This window comes from Gorilla gorilla, chromosome 17 (assembly GCF_029281585.2).
Source record: "Gorilla gorilla gorilla isolate KB3781 chromosome 17, NHGRI_mGorGor1-v2.1_pri, whole genome shotgun sequence".
Taxonomy (NCBI): Eukaryota; Metazoa; Chordata; class Mammalia; order Primates; family Hominidae; genus Gorilla; species Gorilla gorilla.
Window position 1 is genome coordinate 103,649,784 of NC_073241.2, and position 8,105 is coordinate 103,657,888.

An 8,105-nucleotide genomic window follows, 5' to 3' on the forward strand; every position below is an offset into this window, starting at 1 on the left:
GACCCCCTCCGCCTGCCCAAGCGTGGTCCCGCCCAGTGTGCGGGTGTTAATTGGCTGCCGGAGGTGCCCTTCACAATCTCCCGGCTGCCGCAGCGCGCGGAGAGCGTGACAGGACTCCACGGAGTCTGCGCGGAAGGGCGGGACTAACTGTGGCGAGGGCTGAGGTGGGAGGTCGGGGGCGTCCCCGCGGGTTAAGCGTGCAAGAGAGCGAGGTGCACCAGCGGGCATGGATGGCCTGTGCAGAGTCCAGTCTTGTGAGGGCGGCGAACTAGGCAGCGAATCGCGGGAGTTTCCTATTGGCAGCAGTCCGAGTCCCAGACGTTAATTTGTAACAAAAGTAGCGATGGCCAAGTCCATAAAGGGGGCATCTCGGAAAGCCGTTCGCATGCACGGAAGAGATGAAAGCCCCGTGCGCGCTAGAAAACGGTTTCGCAACTCACTTCGGGAAGCAAATGCGCTGCCCCCCAAAACATAAAGTTGGCGAACTGTGCCTGACCCCGCTGGGGTTTTGGAATGCCTCGTCCTCACAGGAAAAAAATCCAGGGAAATCATCTTTTCCTTAAAAAGCAAAAGTGTCCAAATTATTTCTGTGACTGAAGTAGTTTGTCTGCGGTTGGCCAGTGACATGGCAAGGCCTTGTTTGTGCATTTAAGGTAAATCAGATTCTCTTCTAGGAGTCTGGAAGAGAACTTCCCCAAAGGGCACCCTCTTTCCCTTCTGACACAGAGGAAATACCACATATAAAGAGCTACAAATGTTTGAAGGAGAAAAAAAAAAAAGAAAAATTCCAGCATGTTAAAATTTGATATTTTATGTAGGCCCTTTTCAGCAATGGTAGTTAATTCCAAAAAGAACCACACGAGAGGTTTCACATGTGGGGTCATCCATCCTTCCAGGGACGCAGAAGGTTCCTACACATACTAGGTGTCTGATGAATGTGAGCTCCCTTCCCCCTGCTTACCTCCTCCATAGGAATGCATGCCTATCCAGAAAAACACAAAACACACGCATGTCAGGCCTCTGAGCCCAAGCCTGCACATATACATCCAGATGGCCTGAAGCAACTGAAGAATCACAAAAGAAGTGAAAACGCTGAAGCAACTGAAGAATCACAAAAGACGTGAAAATGGCCGGTTCCTGCCTTAACTGATAAGACAATCACCTGTCCTCCTGCTCTTTGCTCTGTGAGAAAGATCCACCTACAACCTCAGGTCCTCAGACCAACCAGCTCCAGGAACATCTCACCAATTTTAAATTGGGTAAGCAGCTTCTTTTTATTCTCTTCTACAACCTCTCTCACTATCCCTCAACCTCTTTCTCCTTTCAATTTTGGCACCACCCTTCAATCTATCCCTTCCCTTAATTTCAGTTCCTTTCCTTTTCTGGTAGAGACAGAGGAGATGTGTTTTATCCATGAACCCAAAACTCCGGCACTGGTCACGGACTCAAGAAGACAGTCTTCCCTTGGTGTTTAATCACTGCAGGGATGCCTGCCTGATTATTCACCCACATTTCAGAGGTGTCTGATCACCACAGGGACACCTGCCTTGATCCTTCACCTTGGTGGCAAGTACCAACCCCCTTTGTGTCTCTGCCCTCTCTTTTCTCTGGGCTTGCCTCCTTCACTATGGGCAACCTTCCACCCTCCATTCCTCCTTCTTCTCCCTTAGCCTGTGTTCTCAAGAACTTAAAACCTCTTCAACTCTCGCCTGACCTAAAACCTAAACACCTTATTTTCTTCTGCAATACCGCCTGACCCCAATACAAACTTGACAGTGGTTCCAAATAGCCAGAAAATGGCACTTTCAATTTCTCCACCCTACAAGATCTAGATAATTCTTGTCGTGAAATGGGCAAATGGTCTGAGGTTCCTGACATCCAGGCATTCTTCTACACATCAGTCCCGCCCTAGTCTCTGCTCCCAATGCGACTCATCCCAAATCTTTCTTCTTTCTCTCCTGTGTGTTCCTTCGGTCTCCACCCTAAGCTCTGAGTACTTTGAGTCCTCCTTTTCTATGGAGCCATCTGACCTCTCCCCTGCTCGCCGGGCTGAGCCAGGTCCCAATTCTTCCGCAGCCTCTGTTCCCCCACCCTATAATCCTTCTATCACTTCCCCTCCTCACACCTAGTCCAGCTTATGGTTTCGTTCCTTGACTAGCCCTACCCCACCTGCCCAACAATTTTCTCTTAAAGAGGTGGCTGGAGCTAAAGGCATAGTCAAGGTTGTTGCTCCTGTTTTCTTTATCTGACCTCTCCCAAAACAGTTAGGCTCTTTTTCATCAAATATAAAACTCCAGCCCAGTTCATGGCCCGTTTGGCAACAACCCTTAAATGCCTTACCGCCCTAGACCCAGAGGGGCCAGGAGGCTGTCTTATTCTCAGTATGCATTTTATTACCCAACCCACTCCTGACATTAGAAAAAGCTCCAAAAATTGGATTCCAGCCCTCAAACCCCACAACAGGACTTAATTAACCTTGCCTTCAAGGTGTACAATAATAGAGAACAGTGGCAATTACTTGCCTTTGCTGTGAGAGAAACTTCAGCCACATCTCGAGCACACAAGAATTTCAAAACGCCTAAACCGCAGTGGCCAGGCGTTCTTCCAAGACCTTCTCCCCCAGGATCTTGCTTCAAGTACTGAAAATCTGGCCACTGGGCCAAGGAATGCCTGCAGCCCAGGATTCCTCCTAAGCAATGTCCCATCTGTGCAGGACCCCACTGGAAATTGGACTGTCCAACTCACCTGGCAGCCATTCCTAGAGTCCCTGGAACTCTGGCGCAAGGCTCACTGACTGACTCCTTCCCAGATCTTCTCGGCTTAGTGGCTGAAGACTGACACTGCCCGATCGCCTTGGAAGCCTCCTGGACCATGATAGATGCTTTAGGTAACTCTTACAGTGGAGGATGAGTCCATCCCCTTCTTAATACAGAGGTTACCCACTGCACATTACCTTCTTTTCAAGGGCCTCTTTCCCTTGCCTCCATAACAGTTGTGGGTATTGACGGCCAGGCTTCTAAACCTCTTAAAACTCCCCAATTCTGGTGCCAACTGGGACAGTATTCTTTTATGCGCTCCTTTTTAGTTATTGCTGCCTGCCCAGTTCCCTTATTAGGTCGAGGCATTTTAACTAAATTATCTGCCTCCCTGACTATTCCTAGGCTGCAGCCACCCCTCATTGTCACCCTTTTTCCCAGTTCAAAGCCTCCTTCACATCTTCTCCTTGTATCTCCTCACCTTAATCCACAAATATGAGACACCTCTACTCCCTCCTTGGCAACTGATCATGCACCCCTTACCATCCCATTAAAACCTAATCACCCTTACCCTGCTCAACACCAATATCCCATCCCACAGCACGCTTTAAAAGAATTAAAGCCTGTTATCACTCACTTGTTACAGCATGGCCTTATAAAACCAATAAACTCTCCTTACAATTCCCCCATTTTACCCCTCCATAATCCATTATTCTGTTCTGGATCTCAAACATGCTTTCTTTACTATTCCTTTGCACCTTTCATCCCAGCCTCTCTTCGCTTTCACTTAGACTGACCCTGACACCCATCAGCCTAGCAACTTACCTGGGCTGTACTGGCGCAAGGCTTCAGGGACAGCCCCCATTACTTCAGTCAAGCCCAAATTTCTTCCTCATCCGTTACCTATCTCGGCATAATTCTTCATAAAAATACATGTGCTCTCCCTGCTAATCATGTCCAGCTAATCTCCCAAACCCCAACCCCTTCTACAAAACAACTCCTTTCCTTCCTAGGCATGGTTAGGTACTTTTGCCTTTAGATACCTGGTTTTGCCATCCTAACGAAACCATTCATTCTCCCCATTTCCCCATGTTACCTCTTTCCTGTTCCCCACCCAGACGACACTTGGTTTATTGATGATAGTTCTTCCAGGCCCAATCGCCAATCACTGGCAAAGGCAGGCTATGCTATAGTGTCTTCCACATCTATCACTGAGGCTACCACTCTGCCCCCCTCCACTACCTCTCAGCAAGCCAAACTCATTGTCTTAACCCGGGCCCTCACTCTTGCAAAGGGACTGCATGTCAATATTTATACTGACTCTAAATATGCCTTCCATATCCCGCACCACCATGCTGTTATATGGGCTGAAAGAGGTTTCCTCACTACACAAGGGTCCTCCATCATTAATGCCTCTTTAATAAAAACTCTTCTCAAGGCCACTTTACTTCCAAAGGAAGCTGGAGTCATTCACTGCAAGGGCCATCAAAAGGCATCAGATCGCATCGCTCAGGGCAATGCTTATGCTGATAAGGTAGCTAAAGAAGCAGCTAGCATTCCTACTTCTGTCCCTCACGGCCAGTTTTTCTCCTTCTCATCAGTCACTCCTACTTACTCTCCCACTGAAGTTTCTACCTATCAATCCCTCCCCACTCAAGGTAAATGGTTCTTAGACCAAGGAAAATATCTCCTTCCAGCCTCACAGGCCCATTCTATTCTGTCGTCACTTCATAACCTCTTCCATGTATGTTACAAGCTGCTAACCTGCCTCTTAGAACCTCTCATTTCCTTTCCATCGTGGAAATCTATTCTCAAGGAAATCGCTTCTCTGTGTTCCATCTGCTATTCTACTCCTCAGGGATTGTTGAGGCCCCCTCCCTTCCCTACACATCAAGCTCGGGGATTTGCCCCTGCCCAGGACTGGCAAATTGACTTTACTCATATGCCCCGAGTCAGGAAACTAACATACCTCTTGGTCTGGGAAGACACTTTCACCAGATAGGTAGAGGCCTTTCCCACAGGGTCTGAGAAGGCCACCGTGGTCATTTCTTCCCTTCTTCAGACTAATTCCTTGGTTTGGACTTCCCACTTCTGTGCAGTCCAATAGCGGACGGGCCTTTATTAGTCAAATCACCCAAGCAGTTTCTCAGGCTCTTGGTATTCAGTGGAAACTTCATACCCCTTATCGTCCTCAATCTTCAGGAAAGGTAGAACGGACTAATGGTCTTTTAAAGACACACCTCAGTAAGCTCAGCTTCCAACTTAAAAAGGACCAGATAGTACTTTTACCTCTTGCCCTTCTCAGAATTAGAGCCTGTCCTCGAGATGCTACAGAGTACAGCCCATTTGAACTTTTATATGGATGCCCTTTCTTGCTCGGCCCCAACCTCGTCGCAGACACCAGCTCTCTAGGTGACTATCTTCCAGTCCTCCAGCAGGCTACACAGGAAATTTGCCAGGCTGCTAATCTTCTCTTGCCTATTCCAGATTCCCAGCCTTATAAAGACACCCTAGCTGGACGATCAGTTCTTGTTAAGAATCTGACCCCTCAAACTCTACAACCTCGATGGACCGGACCCTACTTAGTCATCTATAATACCGTAACTGCCGTCCTCCTGCAGGACCCTCCCCATTGGGTTCACCATTCCAGAATAAAGCCGTGTCCATTGGACAGCCAGCCTGATCTCTGCTCTTCCTCCTAGAAGTCGCGAGTACTCACCCCTACTTCCCTTAAACTCACCCACATTTCTGAAAAACAGTAGTAACCCTTATGAGCCTAATACATCCCTTCATTTTGTTAGGTCTATCCTTCCTTACCAGACTCTTTGCAACAGGGCTTTACGCAGTCACCCCCACTACTTAGACTGCATCCCAAAAACTTTCCATCCCTGCTATCTTCTGTCTAGTCATACTCCTATTCTTCATTTTCACCTCTCCATACATGCCCTGCCCTTGTCTACACTGCCAGCTTATACTTTTCCTCCAAACCATCATAGCTGGTCCTGGTCTTATCCCCTAACTGCCACTCTTAACTCCCTCTTGGAATGGATAAATGACCTTTGCTGGAAAAGCACACTCCAATTCTTTCACCCACTTTACATTTCCAGTTTTGCCTTACGCAAGGTCTCGTCTTCCTTTGTGGCTCCTCTACCTACATGTGTCTACCTATCAACTGCACAGGCACATGTACACTAGTTTTCCTTACCCCCAAAATCAATTCACAAATAAGACCGAGCAGCTTCCTGTTCCCCTCATGACACCAACACTTCACTATTATTTTATTTTTTCTTATTATTAATATAAGAAGACAGGAATAGGCCTTGACTTACTCACTGCTGAAAAAGGAGGACTCTGTATATTTTTAAATGAAGAGTGTTGTTTTTACCTAAATCAGTCTGGCCTGGTATATGACAACATAAAAAAATTCAAGGATAGAGGCCAAAAACTCACCAGCCAAGCAAATAATCATGCTGAACCCCCTTAGGCACTCTCTAATTTGAAGTCCTGGGTCCTCCCAATTCTTAGTCCTTTAATACTTGTTTTTCTCCTTCTCTTATTTGGACCTTATGTCTTCCGTTTAGTTTCTCCGTTCATACAAAACCATATCCAGGCCATCACCAATCATCCTGTATGACAAATGCTCCTTCTAACAACCCCAGAATATCACCCCTTACCACAAAATCTTCCTTCCTCTTAATCTCTCCCACTCTAGGTTCCCATGCCACCCCTAATCCTGCTCGAAGCAACCCTGAGAAACTTCGCCCATTATCTCTCCATACCACCCCCCAAAATTTTCCCCACCCCAACACTTCACCACTGTTTGTTTTTCTTATTAATATAAGAAGACAAGAATGTCAAGACTCTGAGCCCAAGCCTGCACATATACATCCAGATGGCATGAAGCTACTGAAGAATCACAAAAGAAGTGAAAATGGTCGGTTCCTGCCTTAACTGATGACATTACCTTGTGAAATTCCTTCTGGCTCAGAAGCTCCCCCACTGAGCACCTTGTGACGCCTGCCACTACCCACAAGAGAACAACCCCCTTTGACTGTAATTTTCCACTACCTACCCAAATCCTATAAAACTGTCCCAGCCCTAACTTCCTTTGCTGACTCTCTTTTCGGACTCAGCCCACCTGCAATTAGAAAGCTTTATTGCTCACACAAAGCCTGTTGGTGGTCCCTTCACACGAACACACGTGACAATGCACATACACATTTTTTAAGCATTCCAAAATCATCACATTTTTTTCATATCAAGCAGACATTTCCAAGTGTAACATTTTGTTATTCAGAGATATTTCTAAGTCCTAAGTAGTGTTAAGAGGGTAAATTATTTGTACTATTATATACTAATTAGTCATGGTTCATATATAATATAGAAATATTTTATTTCACATTAACCAACAAAAATATGTTGAAACGATTTCCAATCTTTAATTGTGAAATAATTGTAGGTTCACAAGAAGTTGCAAATATAGTAGAGGTGCTGTGTACCCTTCATCCAGTTTCCCCCAATGGTTACATCTTTTTATAACTATAGTACAATATCAAAACAAGGAAATTGGCATTGTATAATGTATGTGCCCACAGTAGGCCCCCCTTATCCTCAGGGAATAGTTCTAAGACTCCAGTAGATGTCTGAACCCACCAATAGTACCAAACCTGATTGCCACTGTGAAAGTTGATCATATAAATTCAGTCATTCTTATCATGCCCAATTAAAACAAAGTCGAGAGGCCAGGGGAGAAAAGCACTCAGGAAACATCATATATTACCCTAAGAATGTAATTGTCTGCAACCCCACCCACAGAAACTGGTTATTGTTAACTTAAAACCAGTTTTATCTAATAGCTATTGAAACAACCTGCTTCTACTATAAGACTTTTTACCCACTACCAACACTCACCAATCAGAACTTGCCAGGTCCCCCAAAACTTTACAAGTGCTAATGAACCTTCAGAACAATACATGTGACTCCTTTTTATAAAACCTCAAACTTTCTCTTTGTTCGTTGGACATACCAAAGACCACTCGTGTATGCTTGGACTTGCAGTTCTTGCTTCCCAAATAAAACGTTTTAGATTCACCTCTGTATTGTATTTGACTTGGACATACTTGGTATCTGAAGTGGGATTCCAAAGCTGACTCATCTTGGCTTTGAGGTTTGGATGAGGGAATTTTCGTCTTCATTTGGAGAAGACTGTCATCTTTCTTGGTAAATATGTACTTTATTTTCGATCAGTTCTTGCATTTACTTGGCCTTTGTTTATTAGCACTTGCATCTAATTGGCAAGTGCTTAATCACCTAGATAAATTTAGTTACAAATGGGCTCTCAAAGTTCAG

The 8,105-nt window shown here is 45.5% G+C and overlaps 1 long non-coding RNA gene across 1 annotated transcript; it reads left to right on the forward strand.

The window, feature by feature from the left end:
• Window positions 1-169: 169 nt before the first annotated feature.
• Window positions 170-7,847, forward strand: LOC134757408 (uncharacterized). The gene is made up of 2 exons (XR_010131298.1): window positions 170-1,259; window positions 6,599-7,847. It is a non-coding gene; the product is annotated as an uncharacterized lncRNA (long non-coding RNA).
• The last annotated feature ends 258 nt before the right edge of the window (window positions 7,848-8,105 follow it).